The sequence below is a fragment of the Neoarius graeffei genome, chromosome 28 (genome assembly GCF_027579695.1).
Source record: "Neoarius graeffei isolate fNeoGra1 chromosome 28, fNeoGra1.pri, whole genome shotgun sequence".
In the NCBI taxonomy this organism is placed as follows: domain Eukaryota; kingdom Metazoa; phylum Chordata; class Actinopteri; order Siluriformes; family Ariidae; genus Neoarius; species Neoarius graeffei.
The window spans coordinates 26,479,238-26,504,414 of NC_083596.1; the positions used below are offsets into that span (position 1 = coordinate 26,479,238).

General features: G+C 43.1%; 1 protein-coding gene across 2 annotated transcripts in view; it reads left to right on the plus strand.

The window, feature by feature from the left end:
* The window catches only part of ncs1a (neuronal calcium sensor 1a), a 225,822-nt gene extending 201,542 nt beyond the window's left edge, over positions 1-24,280 (plus strand). The window contains exon 9 of one of the 2 annotated variants that reach the window (XM_060913112.1): positions 24,203-24,280. The gene's annotated coding sequence lies outside the window, so the exon portion shown is untranslated. Of the gene's footprint in view, positions 1-21,409; positions 21,480-24,202 lie in introns of those variants that run through there. The other variant, XM_060913111.1, reaches the window with a different exon arrangement.
* The last annotated feature ends 897 nt before the right edge of the window (positions 24,281-25,177 follow it).

Below are 25,177 nucleotides of genomic sequence, written 5' to 3' on the forward strand. Positions count from 1 at the left end.
GAAAATATGCAATTTTATTTTACTAACAAAAATAGGTTATTTAGGGGTTACGTATCTGTGTACACCCTTAGGTGGGGTTTACATTAGACCGTATCAGCGGATCATCAGATTAACATTTTTAAAAACGATTAGCGTGCACACAGCAACGCCAATACACGATTCGCGTGCACACAGCAACGCCAATACACGGATATGCTAATCACATGACTAATTCGGCACGTAAGTTGAAATGTGTCAGTGCGGCTCATCGCTTCCTCCTCAGCGGCTGCTCTCCAAATCACTCCGCCCTGAACAGCGAGTGCCCTCTGGAGGGTGCGCACTCCGGCCCTGTGCAGCTCACAGAGTGCGCGAGTGTAGTGCACGAGCAGTGATTCGGGACTGAGCCGCTGTGCGCAAGTCACTTACCACTTGCAAGTGGAAGGATGGCAAGCCTAAAGACCATCATAACTACACAATGGGCAGTATTTACATCAGTATTTGCAGTATTTTCATACTTTTATACTCTTTAATGAAAGGTGATACAAGGCGGAAGTCCGCGCCGTTTTTCAGCAGTCGCGTCACATGACCAACGCCAGCAAATCAGGAAGGTGGATGTCACAGTGACGTTGTCCAATGACGACGCCAGTTAGAGCTCAGCACAGCGTATCCGCGTATTCTCAATGTTTACACAGCACTGGATCAGACACGATCTGGATTGAATACGTGGACCCTGGCAGATTCCCGTTTCCAGGTGTTTTAATGTAAACGGACAGTGCATCCGCGAAGAAAACGAGACAGATACGGTCTAATGTAAACTTGGCCTTAGCCTAATACTTGGTTGATGCACCTTTGGCAGCAATTACAGCTTCAAGGTGTCTTGGGAAAGAATCTACAAGCTTGGCACACTTGTTTCTGGACATTTTTGTCCATTCCTCTTGGCATATCCTTGCAAGCTCTGTCAGGTTGGATGGGGAGCATCAGTACACAGCCATTTTCAGCTCCTTCCACAAATGTTCAATTGGATTCAGATCTGGGCTCTGGCTGGGCTACTCAAGGACATTCACAGCCTTTCTCCGAAGCCACTCCTTTGTTCTCTTGGCTGTGTGCTTTGGGTCATTGTCATGGTGGAAGGTAAATCTTCACCCCAGTCTGAGGTCCAGAGCACTCTGGAGCAGGTTTTCTTCAAAGATCTCGGTGTACTTAGCTGTATTCATCTTTCCCTCTATCAGGACTAGTTGTCCCATTCCCGCTGCTGAAAAACATTCCCACATCATGATGCTGCCACCGCCATGCTTCACTGCAGAGATGGCATTAGCCAGGTGATGAGCAGTGCCTGGTTTCCTCCAGACGTGACGCTTGGTATTCAGGCCAAAAAGTTCAATTTTGGTTTCATCAGACCAGAAAATCTTGTTTCTCGTTGTTTGTGAGTCCTCTAGGTGCCTTTTAGCAAACTCCAAGTGGGCTGTCATGTGCCTTTTACTAAGGAGTGGCTTCCGTCTGGCCACTCTACCATAAAGGCCTGATTTGTGGAGTGCTGCCTGGATGGTTGATCTTCTGAAAGGTTCTCCCATCTCTACAAGGATGCGCTGGAGCTCTGTCAGAGTGACCCTCGGGTTCCTACTCACCTCCCTAGCCAAGGCCCGTCTTCCCCAATCACTCAGTTTGGCTGGGTGGCCAGGTCTAGGAAGATTCTTGGTGGTTCCAAACTTTTTCCATTTACGAATGATGGTGGCCACTGTGTTCTTTGGGACCTGTAAAGCTGCAACAATTTTTCTGTACCCTTCTCCAGATCTATGCCTTGACACAATCCTGTTTCTGAGGTCTGCAGATAATTCCTTTGACCCCATGGCTTGGAGTTTGCTCTGACATGCACTGTCAACTGTGGGACCTTATATAGGCAGGTGTTGGCAATCCCCAATCATGTACAATCAATTGAACTTACCAACAGGTGGACTCCAATTAAGTTGTTGAAACATCCTAAGCAGTATCAATGGAAACAAAATGCACCTCAGCTCACTTTTGGGTGCCATATCAAAGGGTGTGCACACTTGTTTACATATGATATTTTACATTTTGATTTTTAATAAATTAGCACAAATGTCTAAAAATCTGCTTTCACTTTGTCATTATGGGCTATTTTGTGTAGAATTTTGTGACAAAAAATGAATTCAATCTATTGTAGAATAAGTCTGTAATGTAATAAAACGTGGAGAAGGTGAAAGGGGTGTGGAGACTTTCCGGCTTGATTGTACATCAAGTTAATTATTAAATAAATATATGCAAAACATTATGAATATACTTCAATATGTTATGGGATTACACATGGATATTGTAATGTCACACTGATATGGCCACATATTTAATCAAATTTAACTCCATTCGGCAAGTGATTATCTCATTTAGTGTAATAAATGAGACACTCTAACATTGTGTGTATGAGAGTGAGCAAGATTGTCCAAAAATAGTTTCAATTATTAATTTCCATATTATATATGTAATGTTTTTTGTAACTCACTTTTTATTGCTTTTCAACAATGCAACATAAGAATCGACATACACGAACCGGAACAACAACAAGAACAGAATAACATAATTCTTGACATGTGGAAACCCCCCCCCAAAGGAGGAAGAAGGAAAAAAAAAAGGAAAATATTACTCATATAGAGACACTTGCAGAAATTAAACTAATATGGACATAAAAATAAATATAAATAATTACATATATCTACATGCACAAGATTCACATTACATTCACATTACCAACATCTCTCTCACCTCCTTTACTCTCACAGACTCCACCCCACCATACCGTATATCAGACTTGTGTCACAATCCAGACATGGCTTATTGTTTACATGAAAATCGATCAGTATAGCTACTCCAATCAACTACCTAGTATGAAATTCATGTATGGACCCCATATTTTCATAAATACCTCCTCCCTGTTGTTCAGCCTAAAAATCAATTGTTCATAGCTGGCTATTTTGGTCATTTCTCCCATCCATTCATTAAATGGGATAACACTTTTTGACTTCCAGTGTGTGAGAACAATCCTACATCCCATAGTAAGGGCCACCCTACACCACTGAGTTTGCTGGGATAATAACTCTACTCCCTCTGTTATTATGCCCAGAATACATAAAGCAGGGCTCTGAGATAAATCTGTCCTGAGTACTTTGTTGATGAATAATATTATTCTTTCCCATAGGTTTTGTGTCATTTCACATTCATACAGCATGTGTAAAAGTGTTCCTCTACTCCTCTCACATCTCCAGCATATCTCGGATTCACAGAGCTTTAGTCTTGCCATCTTACAAGGAGTCCAATACATCCTATGTATGGTTTTATACGTAATTACGCGGGTCTGCACCTCTCTAGATGTCTTATACCAGGATCCGATTATTTCCTTCCATTTCTCCAGAATTATCTCGCCCTGTAAATCTGCCTCCCATGCTCTCTTGAGACCCTCTAGTTTAGGTGGGTGAGATTGCCTCATAAGACTATAATATCTAGATGCCCCACCTCTCGTCCCCTGCTCTCCCTGTACTAGTCTTTGTAGCTCTGTTTGAGGCAATAGGGGGAGTTTCCTTTGAGCAGACATTATACAGCTTCTTAATTGCAAATATTTCCAGAAGTCTCATCTAGGGATTCTATATTTAGTTACCATTTGTTCAAAACCCATAAAATTATCACCCTCGAAAACATCTCCAATAAAAGTAATCCCTGTTTCAGCCCATGATTTCCAGTAAAGAGTTTTTTTTACCCACTTTCAGTAGTTTGTTATGCCATAAAGATGACCTTCTAGTAAAAAAATGGGTTAAGACCAATAAGACGATGTGATGCTTGCCAGGTTTCTCTTGCAAACAACAACAATGGATTCCAAGTTGGAATTTCTCCTCCATTTTGTGAAATAAAAGCCAATAATGGGATTGGTTCAGTAAGTTCTTTTTCAATCAAGACCCAATCTGGAACTTGGTCCTCTGCAATATTTATTTTTGGCCAATTGATTAAGAGAAACGGCATAGTGGTACCAGTCCAATCTTGGCAGGTTGAGGCCTCCATCCTCCTTGGCAGCATGCATTTTAATTCTATTTAAACGGGGTCTTTTACCTCCCCACAAAAAGGTAGCTACCGCTGCATTAAATCTTTTAAGTAGTAGGGGAGGAAAGCTCATGGGTAATAAGTATATGATATAGTTCAGTTGTGGAACAACCATCATTTTAAGAATATTTATTTTTCCCAGCAAAGATAACCCTATTTTAGCCCAGTTTTGTAGAGTGCTCTTGATTTTCAGAAGTAGGGGGAAAATGTTCTCAGTCATTATGTCTTTTAAACCTGGTGTAAGCTTTATCCCTAGATACACTAAACCCGAAGGGAGCCATTTAAACTGCCAGTTCTGTCTAATACTAGGTGGGCATAACCTAGACAGAGGCATTGCCTCTGGTTTTCCCCAATTTATTTTGTAACCTGAGATATGGGAGAAAGTATCATACAAAGACAAAATTTGAGGGACAGCTGTTTCTAGATTTGAGGTCAGTAACAAAATATCATCCACATACAAAAGTAATTTGTGTTCCATCTTTCCCGCTTGGATACCATTGATATTTGTGTTATTCCTGATGGCAGCTGCTAAGGGTTCTAATGCCAATGCAAAAATTGGGGGCTCAGGGGGCAGCCCTGTCTTGTACCCCAGTGCAGAGGGAAATGTGGGGATACCCTTCCATTTGTTAACACTAAGGCATTGGGGTTACAATATAGAAGTCCAACCCATTTTATAAATGAGGAGCCTAATCCGAACCTAGATAGCGCCCTGAACAAGTATCTCCACTCCACTCTATCAAACGCTTTCTCAGCGTCGAGAGAGAAAGTAACCACAGGATCAAGGCTATTCCTTACTTGCCAAATTAAATGAAGTAACCTACGAAGATTATCTGCTGAGGATCTTCCTCGAATAAAACCAACTTGGTCTGGATGTATAAGACTAGGCATGTGTGCCTCCAGTCTCATAGCTAGTATCTTGGCCAATATTTTAGCATCTGCATTTATTAGAGACACTGGGTGGTAGCTTCCACATTGCTGCGCATTTTTACCTTTTTTATGTATCAGAGTAATTACTGCCGATTGCATGCTTTCTGGCATCTTGCCCCTTTCAATTGCATCCCTGAATACTATCACTAACCTTGGTGCTATCAGGTCCACAAATTCTTTATAAAAATCTGTTGGTAGCCCATCATCCCCAGGGGACTTCCCAGAGCTCATTTTTCTTATGGCTTGCTGAACCTCTTCTAATGTAATTGTAGCAGTTCTTACGAAGGGGTGGAGCACAGAGGACGGCAGGACAGAGATCAGGTTCAACAAATAGTTTTATTGCTACACTTTTCAGTGGACCATACACACACAGCCAGACACACGCGCACACACATCAGGTGTCTGGTTCGGGAGAGCTTCTCTGCTCTCCCTCCCTAAATAGGGTGCGGTCACTGGGAAGACACACACAAACAGGTTAATTGCAGTCAGGTGTAGTGATTCTGCCACTTACCTTCCCTGACTCCGCCCTCCTGTCACAGACCGGCGCTTGACCACGCCCCCGCTGCCACATACCCCCACCGCCCGACTCAGGCCGGGCGGCCATCCGGCCTGCAGCCGACTCCCCCCCCCCTTGACGGGAGAGGAAGTCCGCCACGACCATCTGTGCCCCCGGCCTGTGGACCACCTTAAAATTGAAGGGTTGGAGTGCCAGATACCAACGGGTGATCCGCACGTTGGCATCTTTCATGCGGTGGAGCCACTGGAGGGGCGCGTGGTCCGAACAGAGGGTGAAAGGGCGCCCCAGCAGGTAGTAACGGAGGGCGAGGACCGCCCACTTGATCGCCAGACACTCCTTCTCTATCATGCTGTAGCGCCCCTCACGCACTGACAGCTTCCTGCTGATGTACAGGACGGGGCGGTCCTCCCCCTCCACCTCCTGGGACAAAACCGCCCCCAGCCCTCTGTCCGACGCATCGGTCTGCAACACAAAGGGGAGAGAAAAGTCAGGGGAGTGTAAGAGTGGCCCCCCACACAGTGCAGCCTTTACCTCCGAAAAAGCCCGCTGGCATTGCTTCGTCCACTGGACCGGATCTGGTGCCCCCTTTTTAGTGAGATCAGTCAGCGGGCTGGTGACGTCCGAATAATTAGGTATAAACCTACGGTAATAGCCAGCCAGCCAGCCCCAGGAACTGTCTCACCCCCTTTTTGGTCTTGGGCCTCGGGCAGGCCGCAATTGCTGCCGTCTTATTAATTTGGGGACGCACCTGCCCGTTGCCCAAGTGGAAGCCCAGATACCATACTTCCACCCACCCAATCGCACACTTCTTTTGGTTGGCTGTGAGCCCTGCTCGCCTCAGCGACCTAAGGATGGCCCTCAGATGTTCGAGATGCCGCTGCCAGTCATTACTGTAGATGATGATATCATCTAGATAAGCGGCCGCATAGGTGGCGTGAGGGCGAAGGACTCTGTCCATCAGCCGCTGAAACGTAGCGGGCGCCCCAAACAGCCCAAATGGAAGGGTGACGAATTGGTGTAAACCAAACAGTGTGGAAAAGGCCGTTTTTTCTCGGGATAGTGGAGTCAAGGGGATCTGCCAATATCCCTTCGTCAAATCCAGCGTCGAATAAAAGCGAGCAGTGCCGAGTTGATCGGGCAACTCATCAATACGAGGCATTGGGTACGCGTCGAATTTAGACACCGTGTTCTGTAGTCCATACAGAACCGGACCGACCCGTCGGCCTTGGGTACCAAGACCACTGGGCTGCTCCAGTCACTGTGGGACTCCTCGACGATGCCCATTTCGAGCATGGTCTCAAGTTCTTCCCGAACCACCTTTTTTTTGTGTTCGGGTAGTCTGTAAGGGCGGCTACGCACTACTACCCCCAGGGCCGTCTCTATGTGGTGCTCTATGAGGTTAGTGCGACCGGGCAGGGGCGAGAACACATCCGAAAACTTGGTCTGCAACTGGGCAACCTCCGCGAGCTGGGTCGGGGAGAGGTGGTCTCCACAGGGGACCAGAGGGGTACGTGATGTCATTGCCCCTTTTTGAACCTCCGGCCCCAGCTCTGCCTTCTCCGGAACCACCGACACCAACGCCACGGGGACCTCCTCTTTCCAGAGTTTAAGGAGATTGAGGTGGTAAATTTGTAGCGCCCCACCCCTGTCCGTTCGCCTCACCTCGTAGTCGACATCCCCGACTCGCCGTGTGACCTCAAAGGGACCTTGCCACTTGGCGATCAATTTGGAGCTTGAAGTGGGCGACAGTACGAGTACTTTATTTCCCTGGGTGAACTCCCTAAGGCGCGTACCCTTGTTGTACAGGCGGGCTTGCCATTCCTGGGCCTGCCGCAAATTCTCCTGGGTTAGGTGGGTGAGCGTGTGGAGTTTTGCGCGCAGGTGCATAACGTACTGAATTTCGTTCTTGCTTTGTAAAGGTCCCTCCTCCCAATTTTCCTGCAGCACGTCTAGGATGCCGCGCGGCTTACGCCCATATAATAATTCGAATGGGGAGAACCCCGTGGAGGCTTGTGGAACCTCTCGCACTGAGAACAACAAGGGCTCGAGCCACTTATCCCAATTACGTGCGTCCTCACTTACGAATTTTTTAATGATATTTTTGAGGGTGCGATTGAACCGTTCCACTAAACCATCCGTTTGTGGGTGATACACACTGTTGCGGATCGGCTTAATCCCCAATAACCCATACAGTTCGCGCAGTGTCCGTGACATAAATGTAGTGCCTTGATCAGTCAGAATCTCTTTCGGGATTCCGACTCGGGAGATGACGCGGAAGAGTGCCGCTGCAATACTGCGTGCTGAGATATTGCGCAGAGACACTGCTTCCGGGTATCACATTGCATAGTCCACCAGAACTAATATAAAGCGGTACCCTCGTGCTGACCGATCTAATGGCCCAACGAGATCCATCGCAATTCTCTCAAACGGGGTCTCGATCAATGGAAGAGGGTGCAAAGGCGCTTTTGGAATGGCCGCTGGATTTACTAACTGGCATTCACGGCATGCCGTACACCACCTACGAACATCGCCACAAATCCCCGGCCAATAGAATCTGGCCATTATTCGGGCTAGTGTCTTGTCCTGCCCTAGGTGTCCGACCATGGGATTAAAGTGAGCCGCCTGGAATACCAATTCCCGGCGGCTCTTTGGAATTAAAAGCTGCGTGATTTGCTCTTTCATCTGAGTGTCCTGCGTCACTCGGTATAATCTATCCTTCATAATAGAGAAATAGGGGAAGGACGGGGTGGCGTTCGGCGGGAGTGTTTGACCATCGATTACTCTCACTTGGTCAAACGCATGTCGCAGAGTCTCATCTCGCGATTGTTCTAACGGGAAATCCTCGAGGGATTCCCCGAGAGAGAGGAGGAGCCTGGGGCTCCTCACTCTGACGCGGAGATGACGTAGACGGCTCTGTGACAGCTGCTCCTGCCAAAGCGACACCGGGACCTCCCCCTGCTAAATGGCAGGACCCACTCTCTACTAAGCGCGTCATCAACCCCCGAAATGCCGGCCAATCAGTCCCCAAAATCAAAGAGTGGGTAAGGCGAGGCTTAACCGCCGCCTTCACTATAAATTTTTCCCTTCGGAAAAAAATGTGGACTGACACCAAAGGGTAGCTGTGAACATCCCCGTGCACACACAACACCTTCACCCCCTGTGCTCCCCCCAATGCCTTGTTTTGCACCAGGCTTTGGTGAATTGAGGTCTGATTACAGCCAGAATCCACCAATGCCTGATATGTATCCCCTTGGATACTCACCAGTATGCGATACGCTCCGGCCCGATCAAGGGCGGCCTCTGGCGCGTCGGGGATCTGAACCACCGCGCCCACCTCCATCGCCATGCACTGCTGTTGAAAGTGGCCCGGCTCCCCGCAGCGCCTGCAAACCGGCCCGGGCTTTCCCTCTGCACCGGTGATCCGGGGCTCACTCACCTGAGGTGGGGGAGAGACAGACACAGAAGGGAGAAATGGGAGGGCACCGCGGGTGCGGCGGGCCGGCTGGGGTGGTGCCGGCCCCCGCCTCCGCGGTGGGGGAATGGGCGAGGATGGGACACAGGAGGAGGGGGAGTGAGAGAGAGAGAGAGAGAAGAGAAGAGAAGATGCCATCTGCTCTCCTGCCGCCGGAACAGCCGCCAAATGGTCCTCCGCCAGCTCGACTGCCCGATCCAGCGACGCCAGGCGGTGGCACTGGACCCACTCCGCAGTTCCTGCTGGCAAGCGAGCGATGAACTGTTCCAGCACCACCTGGTCAATGATTCCCTTGGCCTTGCGGTTGTTGGCCCTCAGCCACCGCCAGCAGGCGTCCCGGAGCTGCTGGCCAAATGCGAATGGCCGGCCGACTTCCTCCAAGCGCAACGCCGGAACGCCTCTCGGTCTTCTTGTTGGGCCAACACCAGGGCCTCGAACCGCTCTTCTTGCTCCTTTCGGAGGGTGAGTAGCGCCTGGTGCTGGCTTTGCTGGGCCGTGGCGAGGGTGTGGACCAGTCCAGCGAAGGGGGAGGACTCCATGGGGCTGTTAGGCTGCTGTGCTCCAGGTCCCGGGTTTTGGCACCACTGTAGCAGTTCTTACGAAGGGGTGGAGCACAGAGGACGGCAGGACAGAGATCAGGTTCAACAAATAGTTTTATTGCTACACTTTTCTGTGGACCATACACACACAGCCAGACACACGCGCACACACATCAGGTGTCTGGTTCGGGAGAGCTCCTCTGCTCTCGGCTCTCCCTCGCTAAATAGGGCGCGTTCACTGGGAAGACACACACAAACAAGTTAATTGCAGTCAGGTGTAGTGATTCTGCCACTTACCTTCCCTGACTCTGCCCTCCTGTCACAGACCGGCGCTTGACCACGCCCCCACTGCCACAGTAATCTCTCCCCCTATTTCTTTTGTTTTTCCTTGGACAAGGTCGGCAGATGCACCTGTAATAAGAACTTATCTATATCATCCTGGTCTACTGTGCCCTGTGACAAATGCAATTTTTGGTAAAATACCCTAAATGTTTCATTAATCTCCCCGCTGTCAGTTACTATGGTCCCCTTTTCATTCTCCACAGAAGTTATTAAAGTGCGACTGTACTGCTGTTTTACTCTCTAGGCCAGAAATCTCCCTGCCGCTTCCCCGTGCTTGTAGTACCTCTGTCTACACTGAAACAATGCATACTCTGCCTTCTTCTGTAGGATAGAGTTTAGTTCCAGTTTCATCTTATTTAATTGTGTAAACACTGCTGGATCTAACTGGGGTGCATATATTTTTTCAAGATCTTTAATTCCTTTCTCCAATTCAAGTAATTGTATAGCAGATTGTTTTTTCAAATAGGAACAGTGTTGTATTAAGCGACCCCTCAAGTAGGCTTTAAATGCATCCCATTCTAAACCTGGGTTAGAAGTTGACCCTTCATTAAATTCCCAATACTCAATAACTCAGGACCTTCTGAGAAGGTTTTGTTACCTGTTTACTGAAACATATTCAAGTTATAGTTATATAATGGACATGTACATAAAGTCCAGACTTTCAGCTTTCATTTGAGGGTATCCACATTAAAATTGGATGAAGGGTTTAGGAGTTTCAGCTCCTTAACATGTGCCACCCTGTTTTTAAAGGGACCAAAAGTAATTGGACAATTGACTCAAAGGCTATTTCATGGGCAGGTGTGGGCAATTGCTTCGTTATGTCATTCTCAATTAAGCAGATAAAAGGCCTGGAGTTGATTTGAGGTGTGGTGCTTGCATTTGGAAGATTTTGCTGTGAAGAAAACATGCGGTCAAAGGAGCTCTCCATGCAGGTGAAACAAGCCACCCTTAAGCTGCGAAAACAGAAAAAACCCATCCGAGAAATTGCTACAATATTAGGAGTGGCAAAATCTACAGTTTGGTACATCCTGAGAAAGAAAGAAAGCATTGGTGAACTCATCAATGCAAAAAGACCTGGACGCCCACAGAAGACAACAGTGGTGGATGATTGCAGGATAATTTCCATGGTGAAGAGAAACCCCTTCAGAACAACCAACCAAGTGAACAACACTCTCCAGGAGGTAGGCGTATCAATATCTAAATCTACCATAAAGAGAAGACTGCATGAAAGTAAATACAGAGGGTTCACTGCACGGTGCAAGCCACTCATAAGCCTCAAGAATAAAAAGGCTAGATTGGACTTTGCTAAAAAACATCTAAAAAAGCCAGCACAGTTCTGGAAGAACATTCTTTGGACAGATGAAACCAAGCTCAACCTCTACCAGAATGATGGAAAGAAAAAAGTATGGCGAAGGCGTGGTACAGCTCATGATCCAAAGCATACCACATCATCTGTAAAACACGGCGGAGGCAGTGTGATGGCTTGGGCATGCATGGCTGCCAGTGGCACTGGGTCACTAGTGTTTACTGATGATGTGACACAGGACAGAAGCAGCCGGATGAATTCTGAGGTATTCAGAGACATACTGTGTGCTCAAATCCAGCCAAATGCAGCCAAACTGATTGGTCGGCGTTTCATAATACAGATGGACAATGACCCAAAACATAAAGCCAAAGCAACCCAGGAGTTTATTAAAGCAAAGAAGTGGAATATTCTTGAATGGCCAAGTCAGTCACCTGATCTCAACCCAATTGAGCATGCATTTCACTTGTTAAAGACTAAACTTCAGACAGAAAGGCCCACAAACAAACAGCAACTGAAAACCGCTGCAGTAAAGGCCTGGCAGAGCATTAAACAGGAGGAAGCACAGCATCTGGTGATGTCCATGAGTTCAAGACTTCAGGCAGTCATTGCCAACAAAGGGTTTTCAACCAAGTATTAGAAATGAACATTTTATTTACAATTATTTAATTTATCCAATTACTTTTGAGCCCCTGAAATGAAGGGATTGTGTTTAAAAAATGCTTTAGTTCCTCACATTTTTATGCAATCATTTTGTTCAACCCACTGAATTAAAGCTGAAAGTCTGAACTTCAACTGCATCTCAATTGTTTTGTTCAAAGTTCATTGTGGTAATGTACAGAACCAAAATTAAAAAAATGTTGTCTCTGTCCAAATATTTATAGACCTAACTGTAGATGTAATGTTTAACAATGATACAATATATTAACATAACACTTTATATTTCATTGTTTTGTGGTAAAAAATGAACAGCATGTGACCACATCGACTGGATTTAACAACTACTAATGCCTTCAGCAACAGTATGAATGCATTTAACAACTACTAATGCCTATATCAAGGAGGTGCACTGCAAAGATGCTCTTAGCAAAGTTGCCCTTAAGACTCCTTATGAGTGAGTTCGGGTAAACCATGTACAGAGACAACATTTGTTGCTTAAGAACGTCTTTAAACTCGCTCTTTAACCTCGCTCTTTAACCCTAAAGTGCAGTGTTATCGGGAAACCTACCCCTGAGCTGCAAGTTTTACTGAGCATCTTGCACAATCAGCCGCAATTCTTCTGGAGACTTTGCCGCAGCAAAACCCAGCAGCCTTCAATATGTATTTGTCTGAAAAGTGGCTAGTTATGTAATATGCTGTTTTCTTTACAGACATACAAACATTTCTCTGTAAAGTTTAATTTTGTGCTGGAAAACTAATATTTGGAACTCTAAAATGTTTTTGTAGTGGTTCCATAATATAGAAGTCATAAAAAGTCTCTACAACAAATATAGTTAGTTTTTTGTTTCTTTTTTATCAGACATCTAGTTTTTGGGTTTGTTTACCTGACATGTTTCGACGTACGACTGTCGTCTTCCTCAGAGTGTCACCGGATGTTATTGGTGACGCATCTTTTATCAGCTGATGTTAACGAAGGCGTGGCCTTCCTGTCTGGATTGACAGGTCGGTCATGCCTTCTACTGTCAGTTCGTCCCCCGCAAGATGGCATTCCAGGTATGGGAGAGCATGTATGCTCCCTCATCTCGGTTGATGGTCCTCGGGCTTCGCTTACGGATCTCTATGGCCTCCCTGATCCAGCGCTGATGTTTATTATCTTCTGTGCGGATGACTCTGGCATTCCCCCAGTCCATAATATGATTTTCCCTTTTGCAATGATCTGTTATGGCTGACTTATAATTTTCCTGTTGTGCCTTTTCTTTTATTGTTCGGGTTTGTCTTATAGCTGTCTCCTTTTCGCACTCTTTCTTATGTTCATTTTTTCTTGTGTTGAAACTCCTTCCTGTCTCCCCAATGTAAGTTTTATTGCATAATTGACATGGAATCTCATATATGGTGTTGCATCTGTTGTCCGGATATATTCTGTCTTTGGGATGAACCAGGATCTGACGGAGTGTTGTGTATGGTTTGACAGGTGTGTTAATGTTGTGTTTTCTCATTGCTCTTTGAATGCGTTCAGTTATTCCCCTAATGTATGGTAATGTAACTACTCCCCTGTGTTCTTGTTTGTTAGTTTGTTTTTTCTCTTTCTTCTGTGTTTTGTTGTTCTTAACCTGTTCCACCCCTTTGGATATTGCCCATTGTGGATATTGACATGCCTTCAGTGCGTGTTGTATATGTTGTTCCTCCTGTTCTTTGTCCTGTGGATCTGTAATTATTGCTGTGCGTTCATGTAATGTTCTGACTACTGATATTTTGTGCATTATGGGGTGTTCGGAAGTCCAGTTTAAATATTGGTCGGTGTGTGTGGGTTTTCTGTGTACTTTTATTTTGATGTCCCCATCTTCTGTGTGATGTATTTTTAAATCCAAAAATGCTATTGACTGCTCCGTTTCTTCTTCATGTGTGAATTTTATATTACCGGTATTATCTATGGTGTTGAGATGGTCGGTGAGTTGTTGAGTGTGTCCCCTCTTAACTTTTTCTAGTATATCATCCACGTAACGTTTCCAGAGTGTTGGCCTGTATTCTGCTGGTATTGTAGTGAGTGCTTTCTGTTCCAGATCTTCCATGAAAAAGCCGCACATGATGGCTGATAGTGGGTCTCCCATGGCAAAACCTTCCTTTTGTCTGTAAATTGTATTCCTGAACTGAAAGTATGTGGATGTGGCGATGAATTGAAGGAGCTGAGTGATGTCTTGTACAGTGAGGTTTGTGCGTTTCTTGAGCGTCCTGTCTGTTTTTAATTTTTCTTGTACTATCTGTATGGTGGCTTCCGTGGGTGTTCTGGTGAAAAGAGATATGACGTCGTGTGATATGAAAACTTCGTCTTGCTGCATTTTGATGTTTTTTAGTTCTTCTGCCAGTTGTTTTGAGTTTTTGCAGTGTTGGTCTGTGAGTCCTAGTAATGGTTTAATTATTTCGGTGAGTGCTTTTGATAAGTTGTATGTGACTGAACCAATGCTATCTACTATGGGGCGTAATGGTGTTCCTGGTTTGTGTATTTTTGGTGTGCCGTAAATCCTGGGGATGACGTTGGCTGTGGGTACTAAATGATTGTATGCCTGCTTATCTATTTTATTTTCATCGAGTAGTGGTTTGAGTAGTGCTTTAAGTTTCTTTTTCTTGTCTTCTGTTGGGTCTTTTTTTAATATTTCAAATGCGTTGTCACTGAGTAATTCAATCATTTTTCGTTCATATTCATCAGTGTCCATAATAACTGTTGTCCTGCCTTTATCTGCTGGGAGGATTGTGATATCTTTATTTTTAGCTAATGTTCTCATAGCTTTGGCTTCCTGTTTGGTGATGTTACTGGGTGGTGGTTTGGCCGTTTTCAATATACCAGCTATTGCGTTTCTTAGTGCTGCTTTTTGTCCCTGATCCTGTATTTTCTCACATGCTAATTCAGTTGCCAGAATGAATTCATCGTGAGGTATATTGTTCGGTGTGACAGCGTAGTTGAGTCCTTTTGCTAATATACTGCGTTCTGCTTGTGAGAGTTTGTACCTTGATATATTATGAATCCATTTGTCGTTGATGTGTGCGTGCTCCGGTTCTGCCTTCTTTTTCTGTGCGATGAGTTTGTCCAGTTTTCGTATTTGTCGGGTTTTTGTCATGGTGAATTCCTGTTCGTGTATGTCTGCCAAGTGTCCGTGTAATGCTAATTCCATTTCCTTGTTTTGGGGAAACCGGCGTTTGAAAGTTTCCATCTCCCTATGTAGTTCGCTGTTGATATTATTTAGTTTGTCCGTTGTGCACCGTATCCGTTCTTTTACCAGAGTCATCCGCACTTTCCTGATCATCTTTTCCGCGTTTCTGGTTGGAATTGGGTTCTTGATGTTCAGGCTGGCCGGTACGACTTCCTCATCCCGGCAGCGCAGATTGAATCTCAGGTGATTCCTGTAGCGTGCCCGTTTTCGTGTCAATCTCTCTATGCGGTGAAACTCCTTGATGCTTTCATCTCTGTAACTTATTCTTAATCTTTCGATTACGTTCATTATGTCTTATATTAAATATAGTTAGTTTTTTGTTTCTTTTTTATCAGACATCTAGTTTTTGGGTTTGTTTACCTGACATGTTTCGACGTACGACTATCGTCTTCCTCAGAGTGTCACCGGATGTTATTGGTGACGCATCTTTTATCAGCTGATGTTTCCGAAGGCGTGGCCTTCCTGTCTGGATTGACAGGTCGGTCACGCCTTCTACTGTCAAACAGGGAGGCCATAGAGATCCGTAAGTGAAGCCCGAGGACCATCAACCGAGATGAGGGAGCATACATGCTCTCCCATACCTGGAGTGCCATCTTGCAGGGGACGAACTGACAGTAGAAGACGTGACCGACCTGTCAATCCAGACAGGAAGGCCACGCCTTCGGAAACATCAGCTGATAAAAGATGCGTCACCAATAACATCCGGTGACACTCTGAGGAAGATGACAGTCGCACGTCGAAACATGTCAGGTAAACAAACCCAAAAACTAGATGTCTGATAAAAAAGAAACAAAAAACTAACTATATTTAATATAAGACATAATGAACGTAATCGAAAGATCTCTACAACAAAGTTTGTACTAAAACAGTAAGGTGCCTCAGTACTAATTTTATATACTAGTGCATCTCAAAAAATTAGAATATTGTGAAAAAGTTCAATATTTTCCATCAGTTATTTAAGAAAGTGAAAATGTTATACAGTGGGGCAAAAAAGTATTTAGTCAGTCACCAATTGTGCAAGTTCTCCCACTTAAAAAGATGAGAGAGGCCTGTAATTTTCATCATAGGTATACCTGAACTATGAGAGACAAAATGAGAAAAAAAAACCAGAAAATCACATTGTCTGATTTTTAAAGAATTTTTTTGCAAATTATGGTGGAAAATAAGTATTTTGTCAATAACAAAAGTTAATCTCAATACTTTGTTATATACCCTTTGTTGGCAATGACAGAGGTCAAACGTTTTCTGTAAGTCTTCACGAGGTTTTCACACATTGTTGCTAATATTTTGGCCCATTCCTCCATGCAGATCTCCTCTAGAGCAGTGATGTTTTGGGGCTGTCGCTGGGCAACACGGACTTTCAACTCCCTCCAAAGATTTTCTATGGGGTTGAGATCTGGAGACTGGCTAGGCCACTCCAGGACCTTGAAATGCTTCTTACGAAGCCACTCCTTCATTGCCCGGGCGGTGTGTTTGGGATCATTGTCATGCTGAAAGACCCAGCCACGTTTCATCTTCAATGCCCTTGCTGATGGAAGGAGGTTTTCACTCAAAATCTCACGATACATGGCCCCATTCATTCTTTCCTTTACACGGATCAGTCATCCTGGTCCCTTTGCAGAAAAACAGCCCCAAAGCATGATGTTTCCACCCCCATGCTTCACAGTAGGTATGGTGTTCTTTGGATGCAACTCAGCATTCTTTCTCCTCCAAACACAACAAGTTGATTTTTTAACAAAAAGTTCTATTTTGGTTTCATCTGACCATATAACATTCTCCCAATCCTCTTCTGGATCATCCAAATGCTCTCTAGAAAACTTCAGACGGGCCTGGACATGTACTGGCTTAAGCAGGGGGACACGTCTGGCACTGCAGGATTTGAGTCCCTGGCGGCGTAGTGTGTTACTGATGGTAGCCTTTGTTACTTTGGTCCCAGCTCTCTGCAGGTCATTCACTAGGTCCCCCCGTGTGGTTCTGGGATTTTTGCTCACCGCTCTTGTGATCATTTTGACCCCACGGGGTGAGATCTTGCATGGAGCCCCAGATCGAGGGAGATTATCCGTGGTCTTGTATGTCTTCCATTTTCTAATAATTGCTCCCACAGTTGATTTCTTCACACCAAGCTGCTTACCAATTGCAGATTCAGTCTTCCCAGCCTGGTGCAGGTCTACAATTTTGTTTCTGGTGTCCTTTGACAGCTCTTTGGTCTTGGCCATAGTGGAGTTTGGAGTGTGACTGTTTGAGGATGTGGACAGGTGTCTTTTATACTGATAACAAGTTAAAACAGGTGCCATTAATACAGGTAACGAGTGGAGGACAGATGAGCCTCTTAAGAAGTTACAGGTCTGTGAGAGCCAGAAATCTTGCTTGTTTGTAGGTGACCAAATACTTATTTTACTGAGAAATTTACCAATTAATTCATTAAAAATCCTACAATGTGATTTCCTGGATTCTTTCCCCCCATTCTGTCTCTCATAGTTGAAGTGTACCTATGATGAAAATTACAGGCCTCTCTCATCTTTTTAAGTGGGAGAACTTGCACAGTTGGTGGCTGACTAAATACTTTTTTGCCCCACTGTATATTATAGACTCATTACACATAAACTAAAATGTTTCAAGCATTTTTCTATTTTAATTTTAATCAGTATGATATACAGTACAAAAACAAAAAAATCTCAAAACATTAGAATATTTCATTTCGAGTTTGAGTAAAACAGTATGAACGCAGTGTATCTCTCGGTCTAGTTCAGTACACACAACCACAATCATGGGGAAGACTGCTGACTTGACTGTTGTCCAGAAGATGATCACTGATGCCCTCCACAAGGAGGGTAAGCCACAAAAGGTCATTGCTGAAAAGGGTGGCTGGAAAAGGTGCACAAGCAACAGGGATGGCCGCAGTCTTGAGAGGATTGTCAAGAAAAGTTGATTCAAGAACTTGGGAGAGCTTCACAAGGAGTGGACTGAGGCTGGTGTCAGTGTATCAAGACCCATCACGAACAGACATCTTCAAGAAAGGGGATACAACTTTCACATTTCTAATATCAAGCTACTCCTGAGCCAGAGACAATGTCAGAAGTGTCTTATCTGGGCTAAGGAGAGAAAGAAATGGACTGTTGCTCAGTGGTCCAAAGTCCTCTTTTCAGATGAAAGTACATTTTGCATTTAATTTGGAAATCACGGTTCTAGAGTCTGGAGGAAGAGTGGAGAGGCACAGAATCCAAGGTGTTTGAAGCCCAGTGTGAAGTTTCCACAGTCTGTGATGATTTGGGGTGCCATGTCATCTGCTGGTGTTGGTCCACTGTATTTTATCAAGTCCAAAGTCAACACAGCCATCTACCAGGAGATTTTAGAACACTTCATGCTTCCATCTGCTGACGAGCTTTTTGGAGATGCTGATTTCCTTTTCCAGCAGGACTTAGCACCTACCCACAGTGCCAAAACTACTACCAAATGGTTTGCTGACCATGATATTACTGTGTTTGATTGGCCAGCCAACTTGCCTGACCTGAACCCCATAGAGAATCTATGGGGTATTGTCAAGAGGAAGATGAGAAACACCCGACCCAAAAATACAGATACGCTAAAGGCCACTATCAAAGCAACCTGGGCTTCAATAACACCTCAGCAGTGCCACAGACTGATCACCTCCATGCCACACCGCATTGATACAGTAATTCACGGTAAAGGAGCCCCAACCAAGTATTGAGTGTATAAATGAATATACTTTTCAGAAGTTGGACATTTCTGTATTGTAAATCCTTTTTTTTGATTGATCTTAGGGAATATTCTAATAATTTGAGATACTGGATTTCTGATTTTCATGAGCTATAAGCCATAATCATCAAAATTAAAACAAAAAAGGCTTTAAATATTTCACTTTACATGTAATGAATATAGAATATATGAAAGTTTACCTTTTTGAATTAAATTATGAAAAAAAAGGAATTTTTTCATGGTATTCTAATTTTCTGAGATGCACTAGTATGTGTGTGTATATATATATATATATATATATATATATATATATATGTATGTGTGTGTATATATATATATATATATATATATATGTATGTGTGTGTATATATATATATATATATATATATATATATATATATATATATAGGGCGGCACGGTGGTGTAGTGGTTAGCGCTGTCGCCTCACAGCAAGAAGGTCCAGGTTTGAGCCCTGTGGCCGGCGAGGGCCTTTCTGTGTGGAGTTTGCATGTTCTCCCCGTGTCCGCGTGGGTTTCCTCCGGGTGCTCCGGTTTCCCCCACAGTCCAAAGACATGCAGGTTAGGTTAACTGGTGACTCTAAATTGACCGTAGGTGTGAATGTGAGTGTGAATGGTTGTCTGTGTCTATGTGTCAGCCCTGTGATGACCTGGCGACTTGTCCAGGGTGTACCCCGCCTTTCGCCCGTAGTCAGCTGGGATAGGCTTCAGCTTGCCTGCGACCCTGTAGAAGGATAAAGCGGCTAGGGATGATGAGATTATATATATATATATATATATATATATATATATATATATATATATATATATATATAAAGTACTGAGGCACCTTACTGTTTTATACACACACACACACGTGTGTGTATATAAAACAGTAAGGTGCCTCAGTACTTTTTTATATATCACACACACACACACACACACACACACACACACACACGGCTCTGGAAAAAATTAAGAGACCACTGCAAAACTATCAGTTTCTCTGGTTTTACTATATATAGGTATGGTTTGAGGAACATTGACATTTTTGTTTTATTCCATAAATTTTATTTCCCTCAAATTCCACATGAAAATATTGTCAGTTAGAACATTTAATTGCATAAAATGACAATTGGTCAAAATAAAACGATTAAGTCTTTTAAGACCTTGAATAATGCATAGAAATCAATATCATATTCAATTTTAAACAACACAATACTAATGTTTGAACTTAGGATGAGTTCAGAAGTCAATATTTGGTGTAATGACCCTGACATTTAATCACAGCATTCATACAGCTTGGCATGCTCTCAACCAGTCTTTTACGTTGCTCTTGAGTGGATTTATGCCACTCCTGGTGCAAAAATTCAATCAGCTCAGCTTTGTTTGGTGGCCTGTGACCTTGTGATCTTCTTCTTGATCACATTTCAGTGGTTTTCAATGGGGTTCAGGTCTGGAGATTGGGCTGGCCATGATCTTGTGGTCCTCCATCCACACCTTGATTGACTTGGCTGTGTGGCATGGAGCATTGTCCTGCTGGAAAACCCAATCCTCAGAATCAGGGAACATTGTCAGAGCAAATGGAAGGAAGTTTTCTTCCAGGATAACATTGTACATGGCTTCATGTGTCCTTCACAAACAAAACCTGCCCCATTCCAGCCTTGCTGAAGCACCCCAGATCATCCCCAATCCTCCACCAAATGTTGCAATGGGTGTGAGAAATGGTGGCTTGTAGGCCTCTCCAGGTCTCCATCTAACCATTAGACAACCAGGTGATGGGAAAAGCTGAAAATTAGACTCATCAGAGAAGATGACTGTGGCAGTGAAGGCGTAGCCAAGCATTAGTTTGTGAATGGAGGGCAGGGCCAGGGAAGGTGAGTGGCAAAGTCAGTACACCTGTGGTCAATTAATGGGTGTGTGTGTTTTGCGGTGACAGCGGAGGATAGAAAAGGAGGGAGAGAGCGAAGAAGGGGGATCTCTGTCGACCAGAGCACATCTGTGTGTTGTGTGCATCTCAGAGTAAGACTGTGAAACAAAGCTGAAAAGCAAAAGTAAAGAAAACTGTAAAATAAAAAGTCTGTGTTCACCTAATTTCACACCTGCTGCGCTTCAGTATTCCACCCATGTTAGGGACATACCACAGTGGTGCCGAAAGCCGGGATACTAAAGCGTGGCAGGCGGGAAATGAGGTGAGCACAGACTTTATTTTGCAGTTTTCTTTACTTTCGCTTTTCAGCTTTCTTTATTTTTTCACACTGTCACACACAGACAACATACAGTACAGATGTGCTCTGGTCAGCAGAGATCCCCCTTCTTCACTCTCTCCCCCCATTTCTATCCTCCGTTGTCACTGCAAAACACACACACACACATTAATCAACCACAGGTGTACTGACTTTGCCACTCACCTTCCCTGGCCCCGCCCTCCATTCACAAACTGACGCTTGCCCCCCATGACCTTACTCCAGTCCTCTACGGTCCAATCCTTATAGTCTTTAGCAAACCTCAGCCTGGTTCTTCTTTGCTTCTCTTTGATGAAGTGCTTTTTTGTAGCTTTGCATGACTTCAACCCTGCCCTGAGGAGCTTGTTTCAAACTGTCCTTGCCGTGCACTTAACCCCAGCTGCCATTTGCCATTCTTTTTGTAGGTCACTTGAGGTCATCCTACAGTTGTTGAGTGACATTTGAAGGAGTTGACGATCATCCCGGTTAGTGGACAGCTGTTTTGAGGATGGAAACAACCTGATGCTCACTGTATCCCTCTGCCAGTAAAGCCAGAATTGAACCCTTTTTTTTCTCACTCAAAACTTAACACTTTTGGCATGATGAATAGATATTTTTTTTAGTTCAATTAAATTTAAGGTACTACTAGGACTGTTTTTGCCATCCAAACTGGTCCTACTGCAAGAGGATAGTGATGACCACGGCAGCGGTTTTTATACGTTTCCTTGTTAAATAAGATTTGATTCAGGTGATCACCTAATCAGTACCTAAGTAAAATGAGGTGTGCTTGTGTTGGAATTCTAGCACAGTCACTGGAATGAAATGGCTGCCGTACATAGAGATGCTGATTTAAGAAAAAAATTGAAAAGGTCTCTTAATTTTTTCCAGAGCTCTGTATAATTATATTTTATATATTAGTTATTCCATAAAATTGAGTCGGATATGCGCTGGTAGCCGATGAGGCGCATAGCACCAAGTTGGCTACAAGCCATGTACAATGAAATTGAGTGAAATAACTGTTTTATTCTATCCACGTTCACTGGATTTTGAGAAACAGAGCATTTTTTTTGCAAATTCAATAAATAATAACTTTATACAAAATGTCTGACAAAATCATTTCCACTTAGAACGTAAACAAACCGGCAAAATGACGGTAGCAATTTGTGAAAAATGCTATAATAATAATACTTGAAAAATAAAAAAAGATACATTCTTCCCATCAAATTTTATTCCATATTTTGTTGCTTTTTGGAGGGGTTTTGGTTTTGAGTAGAGTTTTTATTTCATTCTTGGTTAGTTCAGTAACACGGTCCGCCATTTTCTTCTTCAGGGATTTTGGCAGTTTGGCACCACCGACTGGGCTGAAGTGTGTAACAGGAGATTTGAGGGGGGTAGACGACAATATTCTTTTAGCCATTTCTGTTTCTTTTAAATACTGTACTTGATAAAGTGATATCTGACTTGATGCACTCCGCCATTTTGTTTTTCTCTACTCATGGTAAATGAGCCGATATCCTAGTAGTAGAGTAGCCAATCACAGTGCACGATTGCTCATATCCAATGAATTTGGATAGAATTTAATTTTATATGGGTCTGTCTTAGAAGCTGGGTACTGTGGGGGTACCCCACTAAATATACTCACAGTCAATAAACTGTATGGTTTTGAATGGTGATGTTGGTTTTAATTTGAAATAAAATGATGAAAGAAATAATACAGATAAAACTAAATCTTTGATGTGAATATTCAGAATTTGGCAAAAATTCTGCAAATTTGTGGAAAAATGGCGGCTTGATCTGGGACATGATAAATGGTTGACTACGTTGCATTCCCTTAAAAAGGTTGTGGTCCACTGAAAAGTCTACAATTATCACTAATTGTATTTTAAGTTGTAACTTTATACACCTAAGGATTGGTGTGCTCACAGAATAATCATAACCGTAATAGAACATCATGCAAAATATTTGATCACCGTTGTAACTCCATTTTCCGCATAGCCAAAACCAATACGATCGTGTGTTTTGATCTAAACGGAAAGCCTCAGGGTCAAGGTCACTACCTCACCAAAAGTAGTAACTTAAAATCACTACGCCATATAAAAATTTAGTTATAAATCTGCAATTTTGTTTTTTTTTTTAAACGAAAGCTGAAAATTAGGTATAGAATATGTTTCTTACAGAATGTTACAATGGTAGCTGGTCTTGTATGAATTTCTGAGCTATAAAATTAGTTGTGGTCTATTTTTTACCGTAGTGTGTTATTTGTGTGCGGGGAAGGACACACATTAACAATTTGCATGCGTAGAATGGAATTTTCCACTCCAACAGTTAGAAGTTGATCGTGCTTCCATTTGCGGTCTTTCTGTTACGCGGGTGATCTGTTCAGACGTTATCACTGAAAAGGTGAGTTTTGACAGCTTTATTTTGTTTTAGTCTTGCAGTATAAGGCAATAGAATGTTTCTTTTTCATCTTACTTTCATATTTTGTAGTGTTTGTGTATTTTTGGCCAATATTTTGTAACCATGGTCAATTTAGATCGAACTTTTGATAGAATCTATGGCCAGTCATTTTGCCCCGCCCCCACCTCACGTTCCATTCGGTGCGGTAGTGATGTCCCGTTGCTCGCGCGCCGCAGCAGAAACTCGCGCGACCTTCAGCTGGTACAGTCGCTGTTCTTTTACCACCGCCGTTATTCTCATCTTTCCAGTGTATTCTTGATTTTTCCATTGTGTCCTATTTCGCCATATCAAATACCCAAAATGTATCATATTATTCATATTTACCGTAAGTGAATAATCAATTCAGTCATCATAACTTGGCATTTTTAACCCAAGCAATCAAAAAGAGGAAATTTATTCAATATTTTCACTCATCTGTGAAGGAGGGGCTTTAATTCTTCATGATGTAGTTATTTTATATGTAAATAAATTTTGCAAAAGCATTTAAATTGTAATCAGAAAATTTTCCACAGTGGAGGCCAGATAAAGCAAGATGCTATCTTTATTCTTATTAAACATGACGAAAGAAACATTGAGTGTTAGGTAAATGCAAAAAAAAATAGTAAAATTAGAAAATTTATTTTTTGACCATAATGTCCCACATGAGAGACCAGTTTCTGAGACGGACCTATATATATATATATATATATATATATATATATATATATATGAAATGCTTAAAATAGATGTTTCTTGTTTAATGATATTTTGTCTGATTGCAGGTCACCTCGACAATCCATTTTTGCCATCCTGCTTGCTCTGTGAGAGAAGCTCGTGTGTTCCTTACTTTCCCACTCTTGCTTGGACCATGTACAGTATTGGTGCATTGTGGGGGATGCTTTTGGATACAGCTCAGCTGTCAATAATTCATCTGCATAGTCAAAGAAAAACACAGGTCAAGACATCACAGATTGTGCCATATTCAGCAGAATTATTCTCAAGATTCTTGTGAATAGGGTGAATTAAGTAATTTCCTTTAAAGGAGAGAGAAGCACTCATGCATGACTAGTGCACATATAAAAATCAGTATGTTACTGAATATTAGTCGACCTGTCCATTTTATTTTTTTCAGTGGAGCAAGATGAAGACATTCAGACACATCAAACTCTTGAGGGGCCTCCAAACAGAACATGTTCCACAGACTTTTCATATAAATATATAATAAATGAATAAAACTAAACTGTATTATTTGAATTGTAGAATATGGACAATGACATGAAAGGCTGTGATTCACTGGACCTGATGGGCCAGTCTTTTTGAAGATTAAATGAAAATGTATTATAATTGGTTTCATGTATGCAGATATGCATCCAGTATTTGTTTATTTATTTAATTGTTTTATTCTATTCCAATCACATTTGTGGTGTAAATTCCTGCTGCAACGTGTGCTGCTCTTATGATGCTTCTATGATAATATTGGGGTGTGTGACTTGCAGTAAACACTGATATGGTGTTTTGCTTCTCCAGCTAAACATAGCATATTATGGACCTAGAAAGGTGACAGGAGTTTTATTATGCCTTGGCTCATATGCTTCAAAAGGAAGTGTTCCCAATTAACACCATTTTTCAAGTTTTCAGATTACTGATTATTTCTGAAAATCGTGCATTTTGAAAAATTCAGTATGTTTATTTGACTTGGATACTTTTTCCATTTTAATCCACTTTTCCAAGTCAAGCCACTTTACTTAATTAACATA